Below are 12,490 nucleotides of genomic sequence, written 5' to 3' on the forward strand. Positions count from 1 at the left end.
TCTTCGAATGTCATTCTCTTTGCAACTTCAGAAGGAAGCCCTTTTTAAGCTAAATCCACAACTTAGACTATCCTGGTTATCTAAGTTTTTCTTATAATTGTATTCAAAGGGATGGTGGGGGTGGGGTTTAGGGGTACGTACCGACTCCTTTGGGCAGAAAGTCGGGGAAGCGGGAGCGTAGAAAATCCTCAGTCTCCCATGTAGCTTCTTCTGCTGAATGGTGACCCCACTGAACTTTATACATTCTGATTGACCTTGCCCGTGTCGATCTCTCCTTCTGATCCAATACCTTGACGGGGTGCTCTTGATAGGACAAGTCTGGTTCTATCTCAATGTCTGGCTCAGGTAGCACTTCAGTGGGTAAGCGGACACATTTCCACAACTGAGATACATGAAACACGTTGTGAACTGCTGACATGTGAGGTGGCAATTCCAATTGATAGGCTACTGGTCCACAACTTGCTTTGATCTCATAGGGTCCAATGTAGAGAGGAGCTAACTTGCCCTTAATCCCGAATCTCTGGACACCCTTGGTGGGTGACACCTTAAGATAAACATGATCTCCCACCACGAACTGCAGAGGCTTCCGCCTCTTGTCATGATAGCTCTTTTTCCTGGCCTGAGCAGCTTCTAAGTTCTTTGTAATAACCCTGACCTTTTCTTCTGCCTCAAGTACCAAATCTGGCCCAAATATTTCCCTTTCTCCTGCTTGAGACCAATTCAGCGGGGTTCTGCATCTTCTCCCATACAAAGCTTCAAAAGGTGCCATCTTTAGACTGGACTGATAGCTGTTATTGTAAGAAAACTCTGCCAAAGAAAGACTCTTGTCCCAATCCTTTCCGTAGTGTAGTGCACATGCCCTTAACATATCTTCCAAAATTTGGTTTACCCTTTCTGTCTGGCCATCTGTTTGGGGATGGTATGCTGAGCTTCGTATGACATGGGTCCCAAGTGATTCTTGCAGCTGCTCCCAAAAGCGTGCCACAAACAGTGCTCCTCTGTTAGATATAATGGTCTTTGGAATACCATGCAATCGCACTATTTGATCAACATAAATTTCTGCATACTTCTCTGTCTTGTGGGTGGTATGCACTAGCAAGAAATGAGCAGTCTTGGTCAATCTGTCCACAATAACCCAAATGGAATCATGGTGCCTGGAGGTATTGGGCAATCCCACTATAAAGTCCATGCAAATGTCCTCCCATTTCCAAGATGGTATGGGAAGGGGTTGCAAAGGGCCTGCTGCCTTCAAATGACTGGCTTTGATTCTCTGGCAGGTGTCACACTCGGATATATACTTGGCAATTTCCCTCTTCATTCTGTTCCACCAATATAAAGATCTGAGATCATGGTACATCTTGTTGCTACCAGGGTGCATGGAGAATTTTGAAAGATGAGCTTCATCCAGTATCTTCTTTCTGAGCTTAGGGTCCTTGGGAACAACCAATCGATCTCCAAACCATAAAATTCCCTTGTTGTCCTGACGGAAGCACTTGTATTTCTCTGCCTTCTGCTTGATCATTTCTTTGATAACCTCAACACCCTTATCCTCAATCTGTGCCCTGACTATTTGCTCTTGCAATGTGGGCTCTACCGAGATATAACTTAAGGCACCTGAAGAAACAACTTCTAGGTTCAGCTTGCACAACTCACACACAGGGTGGTAACCCTTGCATCCATGCTCATACAATTGCACTGGGCTTTTCTGCTCAAGGCATCTGCCACAACATTGGCCTTGCCAGGATGGTAATGCACTTCCAAATCATAGTCCTTGATTAACTCCAACCATCTCCTTTGCCTCATGTTCAGATCTGCCTGAGTGAAGATGTATTTGAGACTCTTGTGATCAATGTAGATGTTACAGTGAGCTCCCATTAAGTAGTGTCTCCATATCTTAAGAGCATGAACCACAGCTGCCAATTCCAGATCATGTGTAGGGTAGTTCTGCTCATGGGGTCTGAGTGCCCGGGAAGCATAAGCAATGACTCTGTTATCTTGCATCAAGACACAACCCAAACCCGTACCAGAAGCATCACAATAAACTTCAAATGGCTTGGTGTTGTCAGGTTGAGCCAGCACTGGGGATGTTGTCAAATGTCGCCTCAAAGTGTGAAAGGCATCTTCGCACTTGTGGCTCCAATCATACTTGACTCACTTCTTCAAAAGTTCAGTCATTGGTTTGGCAATTCTGGAGAAATCCGGGATAAATCGTCGATAATACCCTGCCAATCCCAGAAAACTTCGAATTTGCTTCACTGTAGTCGGGGGTTTCCAATCCATCACCTCTTGTACCTTCTCAGGATCAACTGATATCCCATCCTGAGAAATTGTGTGACCCAAGAATTTAATCTCCTTCAGCCAGAATTCACATTTAGACAACTTGGCATACAACCGATGGTCCCGCAGCCTCTGAAGTACAGTATGCAAATGTTTGGTGTGCTCGACCTCATTCTTGGAATAAACCAGAATATCATCAATGAAAACGACCACGAATTTGTCTAACTCTGGCATGAATACTGAGTTCATCAAGTACATAAAATAAGCCGGGGCATTGGTCAGCCCAAAAGACATTACCAAAAACTCATAAAGCCCATATCTGGTTGAGAAAGCCGTCTTGGGAATATCACTGGCACGGATCTTGATCTGATGGTAACCTGAGCGAAGGTCTATCTTGGAGAATACCTTGGCTCCTACCAACTGATCGAACAGAACATCAATGCGGGGTAGTGGGTATTTGTTCTTGATAGTCACCGCATTGAGAGGGCGGTAGTCAACACACATTCTCAAACTCTCATCCTTTTTCTTCACAAATAAGTCTGGGCATCCCCATGGTGAAGTACTTGGGCGAATGAACCCCTTGTCCAGCAACTCTTGCAATGCCTTTTCAGTTCTGCCAATTCCGCGGGAGGCATCCTATAGGGTCTCTTGGAGATAGGAGCAGTCCTGGGTTGCAATTCAATGGCGAACTCGATGTCTCGGTCAGGTGGCATCCCTGGCAATTCATCCGGAAAAACATCCGGGTAGTCACAGACCACTGGGGTCTTTTCCACTGGGATTCTATCATAACGAAGGCACAAGAACGGGTGCATCCCTGGTCAGGCAAATATAGTGTGGTTTTACCATAAGTCGGTGAGTGCACCTCAATGGCCCTAGCTGCAATATCAATCACAGCCTGATGTTTGGTCAACCAGTCAGTTCCCAATATGATATCCACACTATCCAACCCCAAAATGAGGAGGTTGGTTTTAATTATCAGACTACCAAACCTTATAGGCACATTCTTGTTAATTTGGTAAGTGGCAACCCTGCCTCCCGGTGTTGAAATTGTGATACCCCCATTGGTGTGGTGAAAAGGCAACTGACACTTGGCACTAAATTTGGCACTGATATAACTATGCGATGCACCAGAATCAAAAAGAATAATAGCAGGATAATTCAAAACTGTAAAGATACCAGTCATGACGGGTGCTTCCTCTGGAATATCAGTCATGGTGGTGAAGTTCAGCCTGCCCTGCCTCACTTGCACCTTCTGTCTCTTGCCTTGATTCTGATTCACATTCTGCCCCTGCCTCTGCTGGTTCTTGGGGCAATTCTTGGCATAGTGTCCGGTGTTGCCGCAAGTGAAACACCTGTTGTCATTCCCCTGGCGATACGGCTGCTGCTGTTGATTGTTCCTCTGAGCTGGAAACTGGGTGCGGTTGGGTGTCTGCTGCTGCTGGTGTGGTCGGATCACCCATCGCCCTTGCTGCTGCTGGGGCCCCCTGTTCTGAGTGTTAGACACAATCCTGAAACGCTGTGGCTGAGCTGAGGGTCCTGCCACAGGGGTCTTCCTCTTCTTTTCTGCCTGTCGAGCTGTAATGCAGTCCTCCTGGGAGATAGCCATGTTGACCAACTCATTGTAACTGTTGGCCCTGACGGTGTTGAGACGGTCACGGAGCTTAGTGCTGAGCCCCCTCCTGAACCTAGGACTGGGCACTCGGTTAACCGAAATTTTTCGGTTCGGTTTTTCGGTTTTTTTTAAAGTTCGGTTTTTGAAAAATGCCAACCGAAATTATCTTTAGAAAAGGAAAAACCGGACCTCCGGTTAACCGTATAGTTCGGTTCGGTTTTCGGTTTAACCGAAAAAACCGAACTAGGCTGTGCTGTGTTTCAGACTTTCAGTACCCTGTCCGCCGGCTAGCTGGCTGTGTAGTCCGAAAAAAACAAATAGCTATGTGCTGCATAGTACACGCCTACACGGCTTCCGTCCCAGCACTCGGACGACTCCAAGGCCTGATCGCCTGCTATTGCTAATTTGCTATGCCAGTGCTATTGCTACTGACCGATTGCCAGTGCTGCATGCCTACATAGAATAATACAAGGAATTCTGAATTGCTATTCTGCATGCCGACGGGATTGAGCAAGGGTGCCTGCACCTGGGCCCAGGCAGCGTGAGAGGCTGAGAGCCGGAGAAGGCCCAAGACAGCAAGCCGCGTTTCTGAAGACTTGGGCTGAAATGGGATTATAGGCTGATGGGCTAACAGTTCGGTTTTTCGGTTTAAACCGAACTAAAAACCGAAAACCGAACTAAATTTCGGTTTCTGAAGAATGGTAACCGAAAAATATAACGGTTTGATCGGTTCCGGTTTTTTCGGTTTCGGTTCCGGTTTTTTCGGTTTCGGTGTTCGGTTTTCGGTTTTTATGCCCAGGCCTACCTGAACCTGTCTCTCTTCTTCTCGTCTGTATCTGCATGATACCCAGCATACTGGCACAAGTCATTAAAAGCCTGAGCATACTGCAATACTGTCCTGTTGCCCTAGGTGAGTGCCAGAAACTCGTTGAGCTTTCGGTCCATAATCCCGGCTGGTATGTGGTGTCCCCGGAAAGCTGCCTTGAACTCTCTCCATTCCACCTCTCGATCCTCTAGCTGCATGGCAAGAAAATGGTCCCACCAAGTCCTTGCGGGTCCGCGAAGCTGCTGGGTGGCAAACCTGACTTTAGTGACCTCTGAACAAGCTCCATGGAGTAGCGGGAATTTGGATTCCACTACTCTCAACCACACATCTGCATCAAGTGGGTCCTCTGCCCTTGTGAACAATGGAGGCTGGGTACTGAGGAACTCCTGGTAGGTAGCTGCTGCGGGGTGACGCTGATGGTCTCCACCACCATAATGCTGAGGTGGTGGCTGACGCTGAGCTAGCTGTCTCAAGATCTCATTCTGCTGAGCCATTAGCTCCTGCAGAGTGGGAGGCGGTGGCGGCGGTGGAGGAACACGCTCATTCTGGCCACGGCGCTGTCTCCCGGCCATCTGAAAAACCACATATATACTTAATACCATATCTCCAAGTTCAAGGTTTAATCGCGGCGAAAGAGTCAAAAGCAAACTCATAGATTCCGACATAAACTAAAAAGGATTTCAAAGGCATAAACTTTCCTTCCAAATTTAAAACTAACAGCATCATCAACCATGCATCCAAAAGAGTTTATCACGGTTACATCAATGGTCCCAAAAAGGCTCGACTCTACCTAGCCTAGTACCCTAAGGGTGCAAAAGCTAAGCTAGCTACGAGGAGTCCTACCATCACCAACTTCCAACTCTGTCCCTGATATCTAGTGAGCGAACGAGGCAACACTCGACTCGGGGGAAGGTGGTCTCCCTGAGCCAGCAGTGTCCACGCTAGAGGCAGGCTCCTCCCCTCCCTCAATGTCGACGTCCTCGTTGGCCTCCATGTCCTGGATCTCCTGGTGATGCATATCCATGTGCTCATTAGCCTCAGCCAGCTGCTGCTGAGTGTTAATAAGCTGATCCTCGAGAACCTCGATGGTGTTCTCCCTGGTCCCCACTAATTCCTCCAACTCTTGGATATCATTGGATAGCTGCTCCACCTGCAAATCCTTTTCCACCATCTCCGTGGACAAATCAACCACGAGCTCCTCTCTGTTGTCCAAAGTGATCTTGGTCGCCTCCAATAGTGCCATCAGATGGGACATCGCCTCACCGCGCATCACTTGCAGACGGTACAGAGCATTCATGCACCGTACGGTCAAGTGCGCAGTCTGTCCTGGGTAGATGGCCCAGATATCCTTGGCATGCTCCACCTGATCCTTCCACGTTGGGTCATCCTCCCTTTCGGCGGGGAACAAGCCAATGGGGTGGGTAGACAGCTCCAAAGGATGGAATCCGCAGAAAGTGGTCAACCCGTGCAGAGCGATTGCTTCGATCGTGTCCTCAGCTCGGTATCCAAAAGACTCAGAGTCCAACGAGCGCCAGCCTGGCTGCAGGGGATGAGGCTCCAAGGTCATCCTTACCCTACAGCGGGGCACTCGGTGCTTCTCGAACTGCTGCACCGCGTACTGAGGAGGCGTCGTGTATCCGGCCCCCTGAAGTACCTCCCACAAAATGCGGGGAAAGCCCTCCCGTGCAAGCCCGTCAGTGTGGGACAGTGCATTTCCGTCATCCGAGGATCCGTGGGAAGTCATCTGTGTACGGTTAAGCGTAAGTAAAAGAAAAAGAATTATAAAAAGAACATGAAAAATAAGACTCAGCCTTTCTCTAGTTAAATGAAATGGTACTGGGGAACTTAGTCGGTTATCATCTTGTTTTTAAGTCTTTACTCAAATATCCATTTGTTTAATTTAAGAATGCATGCATGCTCGTCCTGAACGACCTCACCAATGTAAAGGGGATAGGGAAGAACTCCCATCCTTTAAGGTGGCCTGTAGGGCCTAATCACTTAGCCACCTAGCTACCCTTCTATCATCCTAAGGCTTCACGGCCTAGGTCTATCCTTCTCGTCCTACTACCTATCCAACATTGTTTCTATCAAGTTTTACTTTGGAAAAAGATGGTAATTATATTTTATTGATTCCTCTATGGTGGTACAAGCTCCAATACCAGCTGTGGCGGAACTGCCCGAATTATTCCAACTTAAGTGCCTAAGTCCCGCCTTAGAGGCTAGACCACACTTAAATGGGAATAACCCGTCAATCCCTCGGATCTAGTCCGACAAGGCCATTACATCATCATCGGAGTTTTGCAAAAGTAGTCATCATTGTTCGAAGTGCAGCGGAACAAAACTAACGGTAAATAAACAGAGAGATGGGAAAGCCTGTCCCATCACTCCTCATGCTCCTCCTCAGCCAAGGCGGGGTCCCACTCGACAGTCCAACCCGGTGGCAAGATGGACGGCCAAGTCACTCCAGCAACCATGTCCTCCAGAGAACCTGTAAAATTATGCCATAAGCAAGGCTGAGTATACTAATACTCAGCTAGACTTACCCGGTGTGAGGAGTCTACTCCTCTACCTCTAGACATGCAGCTGTTTGGCTGTGGGGTTTGGTTGCCAAAAGCACTAGCTGAGTTTCTAAGTCAAGTTTTAACTTTGCCAATTTAAGTGTGACTCTCTTAAGGCTAAAGGTGTACTATCTACTCATACATAGTAGCAAACATTATTAGAAATCAACATCTTATATCAACTCATCATATTTCCACTTGTTACTCAATGCAGTACAATGGATCAAGCAATCTCATTAGCTGCGAGAAGCAGACGATTCGAATCGAGTTTTTATCCTTGCAAGGTAAACCTAAACACACGACATGTAGGGGCACTCCGTCCCCACACACATCAACCGTCCCCATCGATTCCCTGGCAACAGATCAGGGCTCACCGTCTTGGCGTACAATGCCTCACTGACCCCGACTGCCGTCGTGCAGTGACCGCACTTGTACCCACCATAACCGGAATGGGAGACCACGTCTCAGGTCACGTGAGGGGATATGTCTGTGGGCAGGTTCACTCAGGTACTAGGCTTACCGATTTACCATATTTCTCGGTATGTGTTTAGTACGTTCAAACGCTTGACACAGGTATCCGCACGTTAATCCTTATTCCATTTTCCCATCTCGTAGACAACCAATCCCCATGGATTGTTGTCTACAACTAGTATCATAATAGTATGAAAGTGGGTACAACCAATTCCTGATCTCGCGCGAGTGCTAGAAAAATCACTCGTCTTCTACCGAGATCCTAATTAAATAAAGCAACTACTCGACCTAGCATACTAGTATTCATCTCAAAAGGATTCCTGAGATCATGCAACTAGGGTTTCAAACAACTCCTACACCTAAGTGCACATTCAATCCTACAATCATTAAGTATAGTAAAATAGCATAAATAACAGGTTATGCATAAACCGGGGCTTGCCTTCCAAAGCTGTGGCAGACAGGTCCTCTGGTGCAGGCTCTGGTGCTGGATCTGGGGCTACCTCCTGAGCAGCTCCTTGCTCCGGCACGAGGACATACTCTCCATCAGCAAGGTTACAGACTATCGAAATGCAATGAACATGTATGTCATGATTATGCATAATTTTAATAATATTATGATAAGAGAAGAAAAACTACGTTAATGAGTAACTTAGAGTTTCTGGGTCATACGTGGCCTTTAATGGTTTAGGCTTATCACTTCTAAGTTTAGGTTTTGCTAGGGATAGGCATAGGGAATTTGTATTGCCTCTATATATTTCAGTGGACAAGTTAATAAGGGTTTTAGGATGACACTAATTTTCTATTATTCATAATTCCCTTTCTTTATTTCCTATTTAGGGTTTCTAGTGTAGGTTTGAACTACAACAGTGGTTTAATATTTTCAAAAAATTCTGTAAAAATTACAGTGGGTTGCCATTTGCTATTATAGCCTGTTTTAGGAATTTTAGGCTTAAAATATAAAGGTTATGCTTTAGACAAAAATAACAAGAGCTGTGTAAAATGGGCCACTTTACACTACATCTCTTAATTAGGGGTGAGTTCTGCCCTAAGGGTTATTTGTGTTGGCATCTAACAGTAATAATAGGCTTCTGTGCCAAAAATCACAGAAAGCTAAGGGATGGTCATTTAGTTATGATTTTTTAAAGTCAAATGCCAAAAAGGCACTTTCTACTACATTGTTATTTGAAAAATGTCAAACAGCAGATTTCATATTTTTCCTAAGTTCTTATTAACAAAACATTAATTATCCCAAGGGTTGGGGTGTTTTCACCTTGGGGTTATTTTTGTTGGGTTTTTCTAAGTTTTCCTTGTTTTATTAAAATAAAAGGTATCCTACTCATTTTATACTAAACCAGGGTATGATAGATTTTTCTAGTGAACTAAATTGAATAAGTACCCTAACAAAAATAGGGGTGCCCTCTGGTTCATTATTTATATCACCTTTTCTATTTTTATTAACCTTAAGCATATTGTAAATTAAATGGCAAAAACCAACTTAATTGGTTGGACAGAGAGGTTTAACATTTTTAGACAGATCAGTAGGTGGATATAAACTTCTCCAAATTTTTCTAACCCTAGTCAAATAGTGCAACTATTTTTTATCCCTATTTTTAGCTTTTGGTCAAAACAACAATTAAATCAGAACCCTAAAGTTTTCTGTAGTACATAGGAGTTTTATATTTTTCTTAAGTAGTTTACATTATTTAGAGTCTGACAAAATTGGTTTGACCAAATTTGGATGAACTAAACAGAAGTTATGGATTATTAAAGTTTCTGTTCAAATTTAAAATCAGATTTAATAAGGTTTTCTTGGAAAAGCAGTTTACACCAAGGACCCTGGGGTATTTCCAAACTAACTTTCTCAGTTATACCCCCGCGCTACTATTCATTTGAGTCTCTGACATTTCACAAAACCCCCCAGACTTCTTTCCTTCTCCCCCGCGGTCCTTCCCTAGGTTGAAACAGTGCCCGCAAGAAAGAAAAGGGTGGCGCGGCTTACCGGCGGCGAGATAGGTCCGGCGAGGGGCAGGGTTGGCTCGGGGAGGCTCTGGCGGTCACAGCGATGTACGGCTCGACGGCGGGGATGGCCGGAATCGCTCGGTCCACGCGTGCAGGCGGGTGTCTTCGTCGGCGGCGGGTGTGCCGGCCAAATCACGGCGATCTAGTTAAATCCAAGGGCACGGTGAGCTTCACGGGGTGACGTAGAGACCGTGTGCACAAGGAATCGGAAAATGGTTCAGTGGATTACCCGGTCCACGCACTCCGGCGTGGTTGTGAACTCCGGCGACCGTGGACTGGCCTCTCCGGCGAAGCAGGCTTCGATTCCTCGCTCGGGGAGCTTCACTGAGGTGTACTCACTCGTCTCCGAGGGTCAGACAGGGTCGGGAAGGGCTGGGCTGGCCGGTCTACGGCGGCAGGGGCTCGGGTGGCCGCGGACACGCCGTGCACGGGCAAACGGCGGTGAGTTGAGCTCCGGTGAGGTTTGAGCGTGCGCGGAAGAGTGTGGTCGACGCCTAAGCGTGCTTTATAGGCGCGGGCGCGGGCCATGGCGTCGGCTGGCCGTTGGCGCGACGCGGGGCACGCGCGGGCGTGCTCTGGCGCACACAGAGCGCGTCGAACACGTGGAGCTTTTCTTCTGCCCGTGTTCCACAGCTCACCCAAGTCGCAAACGTGTGAATCTTGGCAAAAATCCAGCGGGAGTCTTTTCCTGGCACCTAGGGTTGTCTCTCATTCGTGAGTTGCCATGGCAGATATGGCCTAGGTAGGGAGATCTTCGATCGCCAAATCAGGTATGTCACTCTGCCCACCACGCGACAAAAACCATGCCAAGGCATGTCAAACGTCAAGATCTCGGGCTCAGCTTTTTCCAGTGGGTGCCCTAGGTGGTATGCCACATTTTTGGCATAGAACTTAGGTGGTTTTGGTGCCAGCTTCGAGGTGAACACGGTTGATCTTTAGTGTAGGTGTAGATTTTAACTTAGAGAGAATTAGAGAGCTCTAGCTCTCTCTCTACTTAGGGAATGGATTTGGGGTTTCTCCAGGGGTCTTTTTGCAATATTTCCTTCCCACAATTGCTGGTTATAAGGTTACTTAAAGTTTGGTTAAAGATTACTCATGGTTTGCACATTTGCTTATTCTCTCCCCCTCTTAACCATGGTTTTGGAAGATAGGGTTCAAGAGAGGTCTAGGGTTTCCCCCCCTCTTGCCCAAGGTAGTAAGTGCACAAAGGTTTGAGTGATACTTCTTAGATCATTAGAAATCTTGGTTAACACATGGTCTCCAAGGTTCTTATGTTCTCCTTAAGTTTTTACCACATGTGATCACATTCCTTAGTACCAAGGTGTGCTCTAGCCATGGTAACACCTGAGGTGTTACAACCGGACCGTCCACGACTACCTTTATCTGACATCTCACAACGCATTGAATGCTATATAGCCATTACTGCTGACCGTTGCGATTTCAGTCGTTGATGTGCAGGGGCGAACCATCCGGACCAAGGGCGCGGACCGTCCGCGGTTGGCAGAAAAGAAGCAACGGCTAGGAAGTGGTTGGTGGCTATAAATACAACCCCAACCACCTCCATTCACTTCACCCAAGCACTCCAATATCTCACATTCAATACAAGAGCTAGCAATCCATTCCAAGACACAATCAAAGCTTCCAATCTCTCCAAGTTTCACAATTAAGACAAGTAATCATTAGTGATTAGTGACTTGAGAGAGAGAGTGATCCGTGTATTATTTGTCGCTCTTGTTGCTTGGCTTTTGCAATCGTGCTTTCTTCTATTCCCATTCTTATTCTCAAGTGACTTGTAATCAAAGCAAGAGGCACCAAGTTGTGGTGGTCCTTGTAGGGGTCTAAGTGACCCGTTTGATTAAGGAGAAAGCTCACTCGGTCTAGGTGACCGTTTGAGAGAGGGAAAGGGTTGAAAGAGACCGGTCTTTGTGACCACCTCAACGGGGACTAGGTTTGTAAGAACCGAACCTCGGTAAAACAAATCACCGTGTCACTCGCTTTATTTCTTGGTTGATTTGTTTCACCCTCTCTTTTGGACTCGAATTTATTTCTAACGCTAACCCCGACTTGTAGTTGTGCTTAAAGTTTGTAAATTTCAGTTTCCACCTATTCACCCCCCTCTAGGCGACTTTCATGATCCCAATACAGAGGGGTTCTACACTTTCTGCCATATAAAGCTTCAAATGGAGACATATTCAGACTGGCCTGGTAGCTATTATTATAAGAGAATTTAGCATATGGTAGACTTTTGTCCCAACTGCGTCGATGCTTAAAGGAACAAGCTCTTAACATATCCTCAAGTACTTGGTTAGTTCTCTCAGTCTGGCCATCAGTTTGGGGATGATAAGCCGAACTGAAATTCAACTTTGTATCCATATTCTCATGGAGACTCTTCCAAAATCTTGAGGTAAATTGAGATCCACGATCAGAAACAATCTTCTTTGGTACTCCATGTAGGCACACAATTCGAGCCATATATAACTCTGCCAACTGAGAAACCTTGTAAGTAGTCTTGACCGGAATGAAGTGAGCCACTTTGGTTAATTTGTCCATGATCACCCATATGGAATCATACCCTTTTGGGGTGCGAGGCAACCCGACAATGAAATCCATACCAATTTCTTCCCACTTCCATTCGGGCACTTTTAACGGGTGTAGTAGTCCAGCTGGTCTTTGATGTTCAGCTTTGAGTCTTTGATATACAACACACACAACCACGTGTGCAGCTAC

This window comes from Zea mays, chromosome 9 (genome assembly GCF_902167145.1).
Source record: "Zea mays cultivar B73 chromosome 9, Zm-B73-REFERENCE-NAM-5.0, whole genome shotgun sequence".
NCBI lineage: Eukaryota > Viridiplantae > Streptophyta > Magnoliopsida > Poales > Poaceae > Zea > Zea mays.